The 10378-nt window shown below is 38.4% G+C and overlaps 1 protein-coding gene and 1 long non-coding RNA gene across 3 annotated transcripts in view; one reads left to right on the plus strand and one right to left on the minus strand.

Moving 5' to 3' along the window:
• The window catches only part of Cyth3 (cytohesin 3), a 62676-nt gene that overhangs the window by 26278 nt on the left and 26020 nt on the right, over positions 1-10378 (minus strand). The gene's annotated exons all lie outside the window — the stretch shown is intronic.
• LOC125611176 lies at positions 1125-8442 on the plus strand. Its single transcript, XR_007341308.1, has 3 exons — positions 1125-1137; positions 1625-1627; positions 7551-8442. It is a non-coding gene; the product is annotated as an uncharacterized LOC125611176 (long non-coding RNA).

Consider the following 10378-nt stretch of genomic DNA (forward strand, 5'->3'; position numbering starts at 1 on the left):
ACAAGCAACAAATGAATGATCTCAGGAAAATTATGTAGAAATAAATACTTTCTATATAAACCTTAAAAACAAAAAGTTAAATAGAATGATAAATACAGAACTGAGCTAATACTGAGTGATCGTCTAGGAACAGAGAAGGAGCACGGGATTGGGTAGGAAAGCACAGGATACTTTAAATTTGTAATTTCCTGCCTGTTCTACCAGACCCAAGCTTCATTAAATTCCATATTAGTGATTTCCTTAAGCAATTTTCTATGCTGAGCAATTAATGAGGAAGATATAAATGATAATTTACTGAACCAGACTGGACGACATGCTTTAACAGGTTATCTCAATTAAATCTTCAAAATACCTTTGAGAGCAGCCATTCTTATCTCCATTTATAAGTGAGGAAACCGAGGCTAAGTGAGATCTAATGATTTTCCCTGGAGAGAGACTATTAAAGAAAAAATGCAGGCTGGGGATATAGCTCAGTTGGTAGAGTGCTTGCCTCACATGCACAAGGCCCTGGGTTCAATCCCTAGCACCACCAAAAAAAGAAAAGAAAAGAAAGAAAGAAACAATGGTGGAAATGTCCTAATTTGACCAAGGACATAAATACACACATCCAAGATGCTCAACAAACCCCAGGTAGGATAAACTTAGATACACAAGGTCATGCAACATGCTTTTGGTGGGTCTAGCAGCTCAATAATGTCATCAGTAACCTGGTCTTTCCATTCTGCTTTCCAAAGTGCCAGCTTCATCTTGAACTAAAGCTGATTTCTTTTATGCCAGAGGAATAAGAAAGCACTTCCTTATTCATGGGTCTCTCAAGTTTCTTTCCAGAAGGACCCACAAAGTTTCTCCTCAATTTTTCCTGGATCAACCTGGCTCAGACTAGGGTTTATATGAATCAGCAATAGAATTACTGTGTGTCACACTTAACATTTAAGGGGAAGACACACAGAGATCCAGGTCAAGAGATAAGGTGAGGAAGAGGAGAAAATGATGCTTCCAAAACCAAGAGAATAAAGGCTTTTACCATGAAGAAAACCAACGTCAAATGCCCACACTGTTCAAGAACATAAAGAAGCAACCATGCCAACAGACAATTCTTGAACCTTCAAAGCTATTATTTTTACCACTCTTTCCCCAGTGCTGGGGATTGAGCTAAGGGGGCACTTTACTACTGAGCTATCTCTCCAGTCCTTTTTATATTGTGATTTCTGAGTCAGGGTCTCCCTAAATTGCTAAACTGATCTTCAATCTGAGGTTCTCCTGACTCAGTTCCTGAGTTACTAAGATTATAGCCAAGAGTCATTGTGCCCAGAAGCCTGTATTCTAACAAATAGAATATTATTTCTAAAAGTAGCCAGCTGATTGACACTATCCTGTTACTTGAAAGTAACTTACACCTGAAGTTTTAAGTTAAACTTGTCAACAATGCTGTCTGGGCACCCAAAAGCGGCCTCCTTGGGGGGGAAAAAACTCTCTGCTGCTGAGTTCTCCAATGCGGATATATGAAAACAAGAATCCAAAAGGGTACAGCTGTACTTCAACCATCTATAGACACTTATGTTTCTTTTAAGAATGTCTATTTACAGGGCTGGGGTTGTAACTCAGTGTTAAAGCACTTGCCTAGCACGTGTGAGGCAATGGGTTTGATCCTCAGCACCACATAAAAATAAATAAAACAAAGTTATTGTGTCCATCTACAACTAAAGAGAAAAAAAGTCTATTTACAGTATCTCCCCTCCTGCCCTGAGGATGTGCAGTGTTGGTTAACAACAGAGTGAAGGCTTTGAAGGTGAATATAAACACCACAATGATTTAACGCTAAAGATCCTAAAGCTCCTTGGATCAGAAGCTTTCCAGGATTCCCTTGATTTTTTTTTCTCCTCTAGTGATGCCTGTCTTTTCCTACCCCTTTAAGGCACTAAGGAGTAATAACAAAGTGTTTTCATTTATGTTACCAGTAATTCCAACCTTTTTAAAAGACATTTTGTATGGTACGATAATGTGATTGTGGCTATCTAGAAAAATCTTTATTTCCTAGAGACTCATACTATAGTTGTTAGGATTATAATGCTATTAAACCAGTACTTTGAAATACTTCAGCAAAAAAAAGAACTGAGCCAAATAACAACTGTTGAATCTATTTGATAGATGTATGATTATTTGTTATCCATTTTAAAATTTGAAAATTTTCATAGTAAAGAGTAACAGAAAATGTTTTGGTATTAAATGGCCAATATCTTTTAGGATATTCAGCAAAAGCATCAACAGGAAGTAATAGCATATTCAGCACATCTAAAAGACTCAGTCCCCAGAGGCAGAGTGTGCTCAGCATGAGCAAGGCCCGGGAATCAATGCCAAAAAGGGAAAGAAGGACGAGAAGAAAGAGAGTGAAACAGGGAGGGAGGAAAGAAAAAAGGGAAGAGAAAAAGAAGGAGGGGAAAGAAAAAAGACTTTAATAAAAGGAACTGAAGTATGTGATGAAATATTTCCAGAACAATCTGCACAGCTTCAGTCATTTAAGTATCTTTTCATCCTATTATTTCTCTGGACACCCAGAATGCATAGTGAATACCAACACTGAGCTGTTATACCAGCTGTTTAGTGAAGTTCTATCAGCATCTATCTGCATCCAAAATAACTTTGCAGTCATAAATCTGCTGACACACAGGCAATTTCACACATGCAAGTGCTATACTAAAAATGGGATGCTAAGCAATGTTTAGAGAAGGGGTACCGATTATCCAGACCCTTCCCAGGAACACACCAGTTTGCCCTATGAAGGCAACATAAGACTTAGATTGATTTATTGACATTGGCTGTCTATACTTGTTCACTTGGACTCTATTAGGTAAGAAGAAACAAAGGTGTCATGGAGGATTTTTCTTTTTCTCCCAAGAAATCTAGCAATTTATTCTTAAACTGAAAATGAATATATGGATGTGGCTATACCCTAATGCACAAAAAGGCATATGATGAAAACTTTTATTTCAACCTCAATAAAGCTACCTTCTTTGAAAGAATCAAATCAACTGAAAATTTCTGCTCTGGCTGCAAAATCCTAAAGTTTGTTGGATGTCCTTATTATGAGCTTCCATATAGAATTCTGACACTCCAGAGGTGGGCTTAAGAATGGCCCTTCAGGGTTGGGGTTGTGGCTCAGCAGTAGAGTGCTCGCTTAACACGTGCAAAGCCCTAGGTTCGATCCTTAGCACCACATAAAAATAAATAAATAAAATAAAGATAGTCTGTCCAACTACAACTAAAAAGTAAATATTAAAAAAGAAAGAAAGAAAGAAAAAATGGCCATTCAGGGGCTGGAGTTGTGGCTCAGTGGAAGAGCTCTTGCCTAGCGTGTGTGAGGCACTGGGTTTGATTCTCGGCACCAAAAACCAATAAATAAAATAAAGGTCCATCAACAACTAAAAAAAAAAAAATCACTTTTTTAAAATATATATATATATATTTTTAGCTGTTGATAGACCTTTATTTCATTCATTTATTTCCCCAGGCTGACCTGAAACTCCTTCCTTAGCCACCCAAGTGCCTGGGATTACACATGTACACCACCCTGCCCTGCACAACTCTTCACTGAAATTGACATCTTCTATCCTAAAGTTTACCTTCCTTGCAACACTAACTAATCAACACTAACTTTTTTGTTGTGATTTGGTATTTTTTAGATTTTTGTTCAGTTCAGGTACAAGCCAATTCTACAGGACACTAAGAACACTGGCATGGGCCTGGGAATTAGTCCCTGTTCATCAACTAAATGGAAATTTTGTACACAGGGAAATAATGCCTTTCTTGTGATACTCCAAAAACCAATGATTGAACTGTTTAGAGCACAAGTTCCAAGGGACTACTAGCATGATATGATGATACAAAAAACAAAAAGGTAGACTATAGGCCACCAGAGCTACACTTCTGGACCTCATCACCACTCAGCAGCCACTTGACTGACCTCAGGGAGGTGACAAAGCTGAGTTTAAACACTCAAATTCAAGTGGGTAACTGGGCCAGTCACATGATAACAATAACAGGAAGGCCACCTCAGCAGAGTGCTACAGTTAGCCAGGGTACTTTGCCTGAACTGCAGGGCAGGTAGGATCAGAGAACCTTCAGAGTAAGAAAGGATAAGAAGCTCTGAGCAGTCCCCATTGACATAAGAATCACTCCAAATACTATCATCACCTCCTTGAGACTTCCTCTCTTACCATTTCCCCTCAAGCTCCATTTGGATTAGATTCAAAAGCAATATTTCCAGGGGAAAAAAATTAAGAATTTGCCACTAGTACACTATTACTAATGAAAATTCTGAAAGAACAAATATCAGGAAAAAAGATCTGAGGTAAGAAGTGTTAGATGCAAAAGGGAACGATGAGCACTGATCTCCAAAAGCAAATCTAAAGGAAAACTGACTGAGATAATAATGTCTTCTAGAATAAAAAATAGAACTAAAATGCCTTACAATAGCATGTAAATGGGAAGGAAAAAATTGCTTCAAAGTTCTTAGCATTCTAAGGATGAGGGTATACATTATTAACTTTAGACTCAACAAGCTAAAAAAGCACACTCAAATTTCTAGGTCTTTTCTTTTTTTAAATATTTTTTTTAGTTATTGTTGGACCTTTATTTTATTTATTTGTATGTGGTGCTGAGAATCAAACCCAGTGCCTCACATGTGCTAGGCAAGCACCCTACCACTGAGCCACGCCCCCAGCCCCATCTAGATCTTTTCTTTTTTCTTTTTTATTTGTTTTAACTAGTTACACATGACAGTACAATGATCTTGAATCAGATGGGATAAAATTTTTTATTTTTCTGAGTATACAGGTTGCAGAATCACATTGATCATGCAGTCCCACGTATATACCCACAGCAGTAATAATGTCTATTTTATTCTGCTATCCTTCCATTCCCCCCTTCCCCTCCCCTCCCATCACTTCTCTCTCCCCAATCTAATGTGACCCACTTCTTTTTTTTTTCTTCCCTCACATCATCATACATGTATTCTATATAACGATGAGGGTCTCCTTCCATCTTCCGTGCAATTCCCTTTCTCCCTCCCTTTCCCTCCCACCTCTCTTCACTATCTAGAGGTAATCTTCTCATGCTCTTCCTCCCTACCCCATTTTGAGTCATCCCCTTATATCAGAGAAGACATTCAGCATTGTTTTTTGGGGATTGGCTAACTTCACTTAGCATAAGTGAAGTTATAAATAAGCCACCATCACTGGCTCTAATGCCATCCATTTCCCTGCAAATGCCAAGATCTTATTATTTTTTAGTGCTGAGTAATATTCCATTGTGTATAAATGCCACTTTTTTAAAATCCAACATTGTAAAAGCTATCTATGCTAAGCCTCAGGCCAGCATCATTCTAAATGGAGAAAAATTGAAGGCATTCCCTCTAAAAATCTGGAACAAGACAGGGATGCCCTCTCTCACCACTTCTATTCAACATAGTTCTTGAAAACTAGCCAGAGCAATTAGACAGATGAAAGAAATTAAAGGCATAAATATAGGAAAAGAAGAACTTAAACTAGCACTATTTGCTGATGATATGATCCTATTCCTATAAGACTCAAAAAGTTCAACCAAGAAACTTCTAGAACTAGTAAATGAATTCAGCAAAGTGGCAGGATATAAAATCAGCACCCATAAATCAAAGGCATTCTTGTATATCAGTGACAAATCCTCTGAAAGAGAAATGAGGAAATCTACCCCATTCACAATATCCTCAAAAAAAATAAAAATAAAATAAAATACTTAGGAATCAACTTAACAAAAGAGGTGAAAAATCTATACAATGAAAACTATAGAACCCTAAAGAGAGAAATAGAAGAAGACCTTAGAAGATGGAAAGATCTACCTTGCTCATGGATAGGCAGAATTAATATTATTATAATGGCCATATTACCAAAAGCACTTTACAGATTCAATGTGATTCCGATCAAAATCCCAATGGCATTCCTCACAGAAATAGAAAAAGCAATTATGAAATTCATCTGGAAAAATAAGAGACCCAGAATAGCTAAAACAATTCTAAGCAGGAAGAGTGAAACAGGTGGTATCGCTATACCAGATCTTAAACTATACTACAGAGCAATAGCAACAAAAACAGCATGGTACTGACACCAAAACAGGCAGGTAGACCAATGGTACAGAATAGAGGACACAGAGACCAACCCACAAAATTACAACTACCTTATATTAGACATAGGTCTTTTCTTTTGACTGGGGATTGAACCCAAGTATATTTTACTACTGAGCTACATCTCCCTTTTATTTTTTATTTTGAGATAAGGTCTCACTAAGTTGCCCAGACCAGCCTTGAATTTGCACTCTTCCTGCCTCCAGGGTCACTGGGATTACAGATGTATACCACAATGCCTGGTTCAAATTTCTAGACTAAGCAGGAAAGGAATGGAGTTCAAAATGCACAAACTGGGAGGCAGAATTAAAATTGGATGAGAAAAAAATAATTAATCTAACAAGACAAGTGGGCTGGGGGTGTAGCTTCATGGCAGAACACTAAGGCCCTGGGTTCAAACCCAACAAGGAAATCAATCAATCAATCAATCAATCTCATAAAAAGATGAGAAAGAAAAACACAAAAGCCATTAGAAACACAAACTGCAAAATATCCACGTAGGAATCAAAAAATCTGAATACATCTTTACTGTGTCAGCAAGAAAAATAAGTCCATGATACTTGGTAATCTATTCCCACTATTGATTCTGAACTGGCTTAGGAACTTCCTTTGGCCAAAACAAGTGGTAGATGTGACAATGTGTAAGGTCCAGCCCACAAAGTCTTATACCTGCATCTCTACTGTCTTGGGACCCTGAGACCACCAGGCCTTGGAGAAGCCAGTACCCACAGACTTGAGAATAAAATCTACTGTGCAAAGAAACCACACGTAGAGAGACAGTCACAGACATTCGGCTGTTAAAGCCACCTTAGCTAAGGCCTCAGGCATGAGAGTGACAACCTCTGGGATGAACTCAGCTCCCAGCTAACCCAACAGTTGAATGCAGCAAGATGAGTGAACCTGCTATAATCCCAGCTACTTGGTTGTAGAGGCAGCCTCCTGCAAGTTCAAGTTGCAGTCTGGAAAATTCAGTAGAGCAGTTGTCTCAAAGTAAAAACAAAGACGACAGCTGGGCATGGTGGTACACGCCTGTAATCCCAGAAAACCTGGAGGCTGAGGCAGGAGGATCACTGCCTCAGGAGTTCAAGGCAGGCCTCAGCAACTCAGCGAGACCGTGTCTCAAAATAAAAAATAAAGGGGGCTGGGGATGTAGTTGAATGGTATAGCATCCTGGCCAGGAAGTCATGAATGGTGGGAATTTTCTGAACAGCATTCTAACTAGTATTTATTCTCTAGATTCTTTGGAATGCAGAGTCGACTGCGGTATTAACAGCTTCTTAATTCAATGTAAACCTGCCACCATCACTGGGAATCAGTATAGAACAGTATGGATTCAGGGGTCGTGAAGGAAGCAGGAGTTCCTATAATGACTCAATTTTGGGGACCCATGCTCGAGGACCCTCTTCTAGCTATCTCAGAGCTATGGCAAGCACCCCAATTCTCCATGTCGCATTATCCCTTCCTGCTCAACATACTCACAAGTACTTGACGTTTCTTGTAACTTTTATTGAAAAAATTGGTAACAGAAAGACCACATTCTCTGACCTCAGAGAACTTCTGATATAGAAATCAGTAACAAAACAATGACTAGAAAAAACCATTTGTTTTGACACTAAGAAACATAATTCCAAAAGGACACTATGTTAAGTGAAATAAGGCAAACACAAAAAGACAAACACCACATGTTCTCAAATTCCTTATTCAAAAGTTAAAAATATTGACTAACAGTAGAAAAGAATAGAATTGTAATTTCTAGAAGCTTGAACAGGAAGAAGGAGGGAGATAGAGGGAAGTTATATTATCCTGATTTGATCAGCACACATTCTATACCCCATAAATATATACAATTATTATGTTAATTTAAAAGAAAATTTAAAACAATTTTATATAAGTCATTGGTCAAAGAAGAGATAGTAATGTAAATTAGAAAACATCAAGAAGAAAAGGTAATATAAAAATACTATATATTAATGCTGTGGGCTACAGCAATATTAAAGCGTAAAAAACCCAAACTTAACATAATTATTTTAGAAAATAAGTTGAAGGACTGGGCATGGTGGCACGTGCCTGTTATCCCAATTGCTAGGAGATTGAGGCAAGAAGAATCTGTGGTCAGCCTCAGCAATTTAGTGAGGCCCTAAGCAACTTAGTGAGACCCTGTTTCAAAATAAAAAGGGTTGGGGAGATGGCTCAGTGGTAAGCACCCCTGGATTTATCCCCAAAATACCAAAAAAAAAAAAAAAAAAAAACCAAAACTTGAAAATGGTAAGTTAAACACTCATCTTAAAAATTAGAAAAATAACTCCAGCCAGAATAGCAATTATCAAGAATATAAGTAACAATAAATGTTGGCAAGGATGTGGGAAAAGGGTACACTCATATAGTGTTGGTGGGACTGCACGTTGGTGCAACCACTCTGGAAAGCAGTATGAAGATTCCTCAAAAAACTACGACTAGAACCACCATTTGACTCAGTTATCCCACTCCTTAGTATATGTCCAAAGTATTTTTTAAACATTTTTTTTTAGTTGTAGATGGACACAACACCGCTGTTTTATTTATTTTTATGTGGTGCTGAGGATCAAACCCAATGACTCTCATATACTAGGTGAGCGTTCTACCACTGAGCCACAACTCCAACTCCTGTCCAAAGGATTTAAAATCAGCATATTACAGTGCTGCAGCCTCATCAATGTTTACAGCAGAAAAAGTCACAATAGCTAAGCTATTGAGCCAACCTAGATGCCCTACAACAGATGAATGAATAAAGAAATTATGGTATATAAACCAGGCATGGTGGCACATGCCTATAATCCCAGTAGCTCAGAAGGCTGAGGCAGGAGTATTGTGAGTTCAAAGTCAGCTTCAGCAATTTAGCAAGACCCTTAGAAACTTAGCAAGACTGTCTCTAAATAAAATACAAAAGATGGCTGGGAATGTTGTTCAGTGGTTAAGAGCTCCTGGATTCAATCTCCAGTACCAAAAATAAAAATAAAAATAAAGAAATTATGGTATATATACACAATGGAGTATTACTTAGCCATAAAGAAAAATGACTTCATGACATTTACCAGTAAATGGATGGATCTATAAGACTATCAAAAAGTGAAATAAGCCATTTCCCAAAAACCAAAGGTCAAATGTTTTCTCTGATACGTGGAAACTAACCCAAAATAAGGGGAATGGCGGATGGGGAACAGAAGTACAGTGGACAAAGGGAAATGAAGGGAAGGGAGTGGGAGGAAAAGGGAAGAAGTGAAATGAATCTGACATAACTTTTCTATGTGCATATATGAATACACCATTGTGAATCTCACCATTATGTACATCTATAAGACTGGGGTCCTGCTGGGAGCCATTAGCCAAGTAGGTATGACAATTTCCTTGCCAGCGTACCCCATGTTGCTGACATTTTGCAGTGACATTGAATGTAGTTGACCTTGCTCAAGGACCAGGGCAGATTAGGGTGTTCCCGGTTTAACATAATCGGGTTTAGGGCGTTCCCAGTTTAGGTTCCAGGTTTAAGGTTTAAGATTATTCCTGCTGGGAATAGGGCGTATCCTGCTGCCTGAGTTCCCCTTGAGTTCTCACGGGATTCAGACAGTATATTTTGGGAGACAGAAGCCCAGTGAAGGTGAATTTGGGCAGAGAATGTGGATTTGGGCAGAGAACTTGGATTTCCCCAGAACGTGTTTGTAGACGGCTGGTGTGAGTTCGGGAATAAAGAGTTGCTGTTTGAATCTACAAGCTGTGTGGTGGCTCGTGATTTTGTGCCCAGCCAGACTGCGGCATTTGGTGGCCCGTACGGGGAACCAAATCTGAAAACCAAATCTGAAACTTGGAGGTAAGTGAAATTGCTTGCCCCTGAGGGAAGGCGAGAGAATGGGTGATCACGTCAAAAAACAATGTGTTCCTGTTGTGATTTATTTTGTTTTTGTTTCAAGCTGCCTATCCCTAGAAATTTCTCAGGCAAACTGGGAAAAATGGTTGGCTAAAGGTTTGAAGTTTGTCAGCCCTGAGGAAGAGAAAATTGATACAACGATTTTTTATTCCGTTTTTGTTTCATTCAGTTTCGGTTTTGTTTTGTGTTATCTTATTGGGTTGCGTTATCTTTATAGTAGATTAGAAATTAGTAAAAAACAAACCGAAAAGATGTTAAGTAAATTGTTAGAGGTTCAGACCATGGAGAAAGACATTTTAGATCAAGCAAAAGAGAAGGTCTCT

The sequence above is a fragment of the Marmota marmota genome, unplaced genomic scaffold (genome assembly GCF_001458135.2).
Source record: "Marmota marmota marmota unplaced genomic scaffold, marMar, whole genome shotgun sequence".
NCBI classification, from domain to species: Eukaryota; Metazoa; Chordata; class Mammalia; order Rodentia; family Sciuridae; genus Marmota; species Marmota marmota.